The following is an 8,358-nucleotide window of genomic DNA, read 5'->3' on the forward strand; positions in this document are numbered from 1 at the left end:
AGCGACTAACACTGATTAGAACAGGTCTGCATAATAGATAGCTGAGTATTCTCTCCCTCTCTGCCCCCACCCCCAATACACACACAGACATCTGTCCCATAAGTGTTTAAAAACAACTACAACTTATATAAACAACTTCTAAGATACATTTTAAAGTGATTTTTAAAAAAATATGGAATAGTGTGATTTTTTTCACATATTTTAAAAGGTGAGGGGAAATATATACACTTTAAGCTTTTAAATATACAAAGTACCTCTAGCAAGGTACACAAGATACTGATACATAAGTTGACCCCAAGGAGGGGAATTGTGTAACTGGGAATCAGAAATGGAAAGATTTCAGAAGATACAACGTATAATTCTGTATCTTCTGAAATTTGAAGCAAGTGAAAATATCTTTTTAGTAAAAAAAAAATAGTATGTATGTACCATTTCCTGGAGGCTTACTATATTAATAGCATATATCTACTGATAAGGTGGATGAATGCTTCTCTCACGGTCTACTGTTCTCAACAATTCTGTGAGGTAGGCATTACTATTCCCACTTTATAGATGAGGAAATTTAAGGCTCATCCAAATTCACCTAACTTGATAAAAATACCTTGTAAGGATGGCTCTGAAAACTGCCTATGGTTTATACTCCCTTAGCGTCTGCTGAACAAAAGGAAGTGGCTGAAAACTGTGGGTCTCATATTTCTGAGATTGCCCCCACCCCCCACCACATTTCCTTTTTTAAAAGATTTATTTTTTGGTTATTGCTGGATCTTTGTTGCTGCATGTAGGCTTTCACTAGTTGAAGTGAGTGGGCTCTAGAGCACAGACTCAGCAGTTGGTGCAGGGGCTTAGTTGCCTCAAGGCATATAGGATCTTCCTGAGTCAGGGATCCAACCAGTATCCCCTGCATTGGTAGGCAGATTCCTAACCACTGGACCACCAGGGAAGGCCCCCTGCCATACACACACATTTATGAGACCTATTTCTCAAGTCTAAAACCTTTAGGTTTTCTTTGGAGATTAAAACCAACTTGACATTTTAATAAATAGGTGATATGGAAAGATGAAAGTTTATCTCTCATTTTACTTAATAAACACTCATTTTGTTTTTACAATTTTATGCCAAATGACTGTACTAGATACTTCTGAATCCATCGTAAGGAAAATATAATTCATCTATTTTATACTTGAAAAACAGTGAAAAGTAAAAAGTGATATATCCAACTTGGACTCAAATTACCGGTTGAGCAAGATCCAGCAGATTAAGGACCAGCCAATAGTTACTGTTTAACAAGGCTCAGAGTGTGAGATGAGTCATTCAGAACCAAGACACTAACTTTCTGCTTCTGAAAATTATTCTTCATCAACAGTAACCTAGCAACTCCACTTGCTCTCTGCCACAAGAGAATGAAAGGCATGCCAGGAATTTGTGAACTGGGCAGAGGGTGATTCCAGGAGCAGAGCTGAGGACATGCAAGATCTGCTTGTTTGGCTCCATTTCCCTGCAACTAGGAAGCTTTCTGAAGTGTGCGGATCATATTTCTGATGTCTTTGTTCTGCCCTAGTCAAAGTGTAAATACTAAAATTGAGAATACTGAGACTCAGAGTACTAAAATTCATCTAAGGATACTTGCTATATTATTACGTGGTCTTTCCAGTTGTTTAAAATGTAGACCTCTTCTGGTAAAGATATAAACACTCTTTTTAAAATATGCTTAATGGTTTCAAGATAAAATCTGAGTAAAACAAAGCAAGGATTTTTTTTTTTTTTCACTTTGCAAACAGTATCAACGAGAGCATCTGGAGCTGCTTGACTGCTACTATATCTTCCTATGTGAGAGGCTGAACATAACATAGATCCTGTTAAGTGATTTGTCTTGACAGCTAAAAGTGCATATAAAACAGCTTTGCAAATAAATGTAGATGAAATAGGATAAAAATGCCTGATCACTTGTTTTGACATTAACAGGAAAATATTTTACTGTAAAAATTCTCCAAAATAATTTTCTCAGTGTTATAGTTGGCAACAAACTCAAATATGAGTTCCAAAAAGTCCTCTTAAAATGAATGAAACCTCGGAGGAAATGATTCCGCGCAATATATCAGTGGGGTTTTTAAGCGCTAACAACAGGAGATTATCTACATAGACCATATCTACATATCTTTCTTCAAAAGAGCTTTCCCCAAAATATTTTCCAAAAGGATTGTGCATGAGAGTTTCATCAGGTTAAGAGAAAAAGGAAACATTTTAAACATCTATTTACCTATTTACTTTCACAAATGCCCAGATATCTCATTGTGATGATATTGCTAATTTTCTTAGAAATAGCTCTTTTGGTTTTAAATAGGCAATCTAACTGTGGTTACAAGTAAGAGTAACTTCAGACCAGGTTAGAAAACAAAGAATTATTAAAAGGAAACAGGGGTGTCAAATGGAGTCCAAAGTCAGGATTGGAACCTGAAACGTCATCTGAACCTGCTGGGGATACATGGTTTCCAGCCTCAGTTCCTGGCTCTATGGATGTGCTTCATTCTTTCCTCTCTGTAGACATACTTCTTTGCTTTTCCACATATGTTGCTAAATATACAAAACCATACACCAGCCTCGAGTTGGGCTGTGTTCAAGTAACCGGAAGAAACAGATTGGCATTTACAAATCTCAACTTCAGATTATTAAGAGGTAGAATGTGATTGTCCAGTTTGAGTCAGGTCGTTCAATCAGCAGGCACAATCCAGTAGTAAAGATGTGGTACGTGGATGCCTCCCAAGTTGCTTCAGTTGTGTCCAACTCTTTGACCCCATAGACTGTGGCCCTCCAGGCTCCTCTGTCCATGAAGTTTTTCAGCCAGGAATTCTAGAGTGTGTTGCCATTTCCTACTCCAGGAGATCTTCCCTACTCAGGGATTGAACTCATGTCTTGCATCTCCTGCACTGGCGGGTGGATTCTTTACCACTGCACCAACTAACCTCTGTTACTGAAATAGAAGTTTTTTAGTTTGCTGTTTTTACAGTCAGTGCTTTAATGACAATTAAATCTTTGTCTGCATCCATGATAATAATATCAGGTTATATTTTTCTATGTAAAATTGATAGGTTCAAAAGTTTACAAAAAGTTTAAGTTTTTTGATATGTATTAGAATATTATTTCCACAGTTTATTGTGATCCACACAGTCAAAGGCTTTGGCATAGTCAATAAAGCAGAAATAGATGTTTTTCTAGAACTCTCTTGCTTTTTCCATGATCCAGCAAATGTTGGCAATTTGACCTCTGGTTCCTCTGCCTTTTCCAAAACCAGCTTGAACATCAGGAAGTTCACGGTTCACATATTGCTGAAGCCTGGCTTGGAGAATTTTGAGCATTACTTTACTAGCATGTGAAATGAGTGCAATTGTTCGGTAGTTTAAGCATTCTTTGGCATTGCCTTTCTTTGGGATTGGAATGAAAACTGACCTTTCCAGTCCTGTGGCCACTGCTGAGTTTTTCAATTTTGCTGGCATATTGAGTGCAGCACTTTCACAGCATCAGCTTTCAGGATTTCAAACAGCTCAACTGGAATTCCATCACTTCTACTAGCTTTGTTCGTAGTGATGCTTTCTAAGGCCTACTTGACTTCACATTCCAGGATGTCTGGCTCTAGATTAGTGATCACACCATCATGATTATCTGGGTCATAAACGTCTTTTTTGTACAGTTCTTCTGTGTATTGTTGCCACCTCTTCTTAATATCTTCTGCTTCTGTTAGGTCCATACCATTTCTGTCCTTTATTGAGCCCATCTTTGCATGAAATGTTCCCTTCAGTTCAGTTCAGTTCAGTTCAGTTCAGTCGCTCAGTCGTGTCCGACTCTTTGCGACCCCATGAATCGCAGCATGCCAGGCCTCTCTGTCCATCACCATCTCCCAGAGTTCACTCAGACTCACGTCCATCGAGTCCGTGATGCCATCCAGCCATCACATCCTCGGTCATCCCCTTCTCCTCCTGCCCCCAATCCCTCCCAGCATCAGAGTCTTTTCCAATGAGTCAACTCTTCGCATGAGGTGGCCAAAGTACTGGAGCTGCTTGGTATCTCTAATTTTCTTGAAGAGATCTCTAGTCTTTCCCATTCTGGACATAGAACAACAGACTGGTTCCAAATAGGAAAAGGAGTACGTCAAGGCTGTATATTGTCACCCTGCTTATTGAACTTATATGCACAGTACATCATGAGAAATGCTGGACTGGAAGAAACACAAGCTGGAATCAAGATTGCCGGGAGAAATATCAATAACCTCAGATATGCAGATGATGCCACCCTTATGGCAGAAAGTGAAGAGGAACTAAAAAGCCTCTTGATGAAAGTGAAAGAGGAGAGTGAAAAAGTTGGCTAAAGCTCAACATTCAGAAAAATAAGATCATGGCATCTGGTCCCATCACTTCATGGGAAATAGATGAGGAAACAGTGGAAACAGTGTCAGACTTTATTTTGGGGGGCTCCAAAATCACTGCAGATGGTGATTGCAGCCATGAAATTAAAAGATGCTTACTCCTTGGAAGAAAAGTTATGACCAACCTAGGTAGTATATTCAAAAGCAGAGACATTACTTTGCCGACTAAGGTCCATCTAGTCAAGGCTATGGTTTTTCCTGTGGTCGTGTATGGATGTGAGAGTTGGACTGTGAAGAAGGCAGAGCGCCGAAGAATTGATGCTTTTGAACTGTGGTGTTGGAGAAGACTCTTGAGAGTCCGTTGGACTGCAAGGAGATCTAACCAATCCATTCTGAAGGAGATCAACCCTAGGATTTCTTTGGAAGGAATGATGCTAAAGCTGAAACTCCAGTACTTTGGCCACCTCATGCGAAGAGTTGACTCATTGGAAAAGACTCCGATGCTGGGAGGGATTGGGGGCAGGAGGAGAAGGGGACAACAGAGGATGAGATGGCTGGATGGCATCACTGACTTGATGGACATGAGTCTGAGTGAACTCTGGGAGTTGGTGATGGACAGGGAGGCCTGGGATGCTGCGATTCATGGGGTAGCAAAGAGTTGGACACAACTGAGCTACTGAACTGAACTGAACTGAGAATATTATTTAATCTTATAAATCCCATTTGAAACATCAATAACTGCAGATATATCAGATAATCTCAGATATTTATGCCACTCTAATGGCAGAAAGTGAAGAATAAAGAGCCTCTTGATGACGGTCAAGAAGGAAAGTGAAAGAGCTGGCTTAAAGCTAAATATTAAAAAAAAGCTTAAAATCATGGCATCCAGGCTCATTACTGCACGGCAAATAGAAAGGGAAAAGGTGGAAGTACTGACAGATTCCAACAGCACAAGAGAAGACTCTACATATGGACATCACCCGATGGTCAATACAGAGATCAGATTGATTAGATGCTTTGCAGCCAAAGATGGAGAAGTTCTATACAGTCAGCAAAAACAAGACGGCGAGCTGACTGTGGCTCAGATTATGAACTCCTTATTGCCAAATTCAGACTTAAATGGAAGAAAGTAGGGAAAACCTAGACCATTCAGGTATGACTTAAATCAAATCCCTTATGATTATACAGTGAAAGTGACAGATTCAAGGGATTAGATTGAGTGCCTGAAGAACTATGGACAGAGGTTCATGACATTGTACAGGAGGCAGTAATCAAGAGCATCCCAAGAAAAAGAAATGCTAAAAGGCAAAATGGTTGAGGAGGCCTTACAAATAGCTGAGAAAAGAAGAGAAGCTAAAGGCAAAGGAGAAAAGGTAAGATATACCCATCTGAATGCAGAGTTTCAAAGAAGAGCAAGGAGCGATAAGGAAGCCTTCCTCAATGATCAATGCAAAGAAAGAGGAAAACAATAGAATGGGAAAGACTAGAGATCTCTTCAAGAAAATTAGAGATACCAAGGGAACATTTCATGCAAAGATGGGCTCGATAAAGGACAAAAATGGTATGGACCTAACAGAAGCAGAAGATATTAAGAAGAGGAGGCAAGAATACACAGAAGAACCATACAAAAAAGATCTTCATGACCCAGATAATCAAGATGGTGAGATCACTCACATAGAACCAGACATTCTGGAATGTGAAGTCAAGTGGGCCTTAGGAAGCATCACTATGAAGAAAGCTAGTGGAGGTGATGGAATCCCAGTTGAGCTATTTCAAATCCTGAAAGATGATGCTGTGAAAGTGCTGCACTGAATATGCCAACAAATTTGGAAACTCAGCAGTGGCCACAGGACTGGAAAAGTCAGTTTTCATTCCAGTTCCAAAGAAAGGCAATGCCAAAGAATGCTCAAACTACCGCACAATTGCACTCATTTCACAGGCTAGTAAAGTAATGCTCAAAATTCTCCAATCCAGGCTTCAGTGGTACATGAACCATGAACTTCACAGCTGTTCAAGCTGGTTTTAGAAAAGGCAGAGGAACCAGAGGTCAAATTGCCAACATCAGTTGAATCATCAAAAAAGCAAGAGGGTTCCAGAAAAACATCTGCTTTATCGACTACACCGCAGCCTTTGACTGTGTGGGTCACAACAAACTGTGGGAAATTCTTAAAGACATGGGAATAGCAGATCACCTTACCTGCCTCCTGAAAAATCTGTATGCAGGTCAAGGAGCAACAGTTAGAATTGCAAATGGAACAACAGACTGGTTCCAAATAAGGAAAGGAGTCTGTCAAGGCTGTATATTGTCACACTGCTTATTTAACTTATATGCAAAGTATATCATGCAAAATGCTGGGCGGGATGAAGCACAGCTGGCATCAAGATTGCCAGGAGAAATATTAATAACCTCAGATATGACACCATCCTTATAGCACAAAATGAAGAACTAAAGAACCTCTTGATGAAAGTGAAAGAGAAGAGTGAAAAAATTGGCTTAAAACTCAACATTCAGAAAACTGTGTCCATGGCATCCAGTCCAATCACTTCATGGCAAACAGATGGAGAAACAATGGAACAGTGGCAGACTTTATCTTTTGGGGCTCCCAAATCACTGCAAATGGTGACTGCAGCATAAAATTAAAAGATGCTTGCTCCTTGGAAGAAAAGCTATGCTTCCCTTGTGGCTCAGACGGTAAAGCATCTGCCTGCAGTGCGGGAGACCTGGCTTTGATCCCTGGGTTGGGAAGATCCCCTGGAGAAGGAAATGGCAACCCACTCCAGTACTCTTGCCTGAAAAATTCCATGGACTGAGAGGCTCCTCAGAGCCTGGTAGGCTACAGTCCATGGGGTTGCAAAGAGTCAGACATGACTGAGCGACTTCACTAAGACCAACCTAGACAGCATATTAAAAAGCAGAGACCTAACTTTGTGAACAAAGTTCTGGATAGTCAAAGCTGTGGTTTTTCCAGTAGTCATGTATGGATATGAGAGTTGGACTATAAAGAAAGCTGAGCACCAAAGAATTGATGCTTTTAAAATGTAATGTTGGAGAAGACTCTTGAGAGTCCCTTGGACTGCAAGGAGATCCAACCAGTCCATCCCAAAGGAAATCAGTGATGAATATTCATTGGAAGGACTGATGCTGAAGCTGAAACTCTAATACTTTGGCCACCTGATGCAAAGAACTGTCTCATTGGAAAAGACCTTGATGCTGGGAAAGATTGAAGGCGGGAGGAGAAGGGGACAACAGAGGATGAGATGGTTGGATAGCATCACCAACTTGATGGACATGAATTTTAGTAGGCTCCAGGAGCTAGTGATGGACAGGGAAGCCAGGCATGCTCCAGTCCATGGGGTTGCAAAGAGTCAGACATGACTGAGCGACCAAACTGAAGTGACAGATTTCCTCTTGGGCTCCAAAAATCACTTCAGACAGTGACTGCAGCCATGAAATCAGAAGACAATTGCTTCTTTAGCAGAAAAGTGTTGACAAACCTAGACAGTGTGTAGAAAAGCAGAAACATTACTTTGCCAATAAAAGTCCGAATAGCCAAGGCTATGGTCTTCCCAGTGGTCATGTACGATTGTAAGAGTTGGACCATAAAGAAAACAGAATGCCAAAGAATAGATGCCTTCGAACCGTAGTTCTGGAGAAGACCCCTGAAAGTCCCTTGGACAGCAAGGAGATCAAACCAGTCAATCTTAAGGGAGAGCAACCTTAAATACTCACTGGAAGGACTGATACTGAAGATGAAGCTCCAGTATTTTGGTCATCTGATGCGAAAAGCTGACTCATTGGAAAAGTCCCTGATGCTGGGAAAGATCGAGGGCAGAAGAAGAAGAAGGCATCAGGATGAGATGCTTGGATGGCATCACTGATGCAATTAACTTGGGCAAATTCTGGGAGATGGCGAGGCCTGGCATGCTGCAGTCCATGGGATCACAAAGAGTCAGACAAAACTGGGTGACTGAACAACACAACAATAATCCCATTTGATGGG

This window comes from Oryx dammah, unplaced genomic scaffold (assembly GCF_014754425.2).
Source record: "Oryx dammah isolate SB20612 unplaced genomic scaffold, SCBI_Odam_1.1 HiC_scaffold_1, whole genome shotgun sequence".
In the NCBI taxonomy this organism is placed as follows: Eukaryota; Metazoa; Chordata; class Mammalia; order Artiodactyla; family Bovidae; genus Oryx; species Oryx dammah.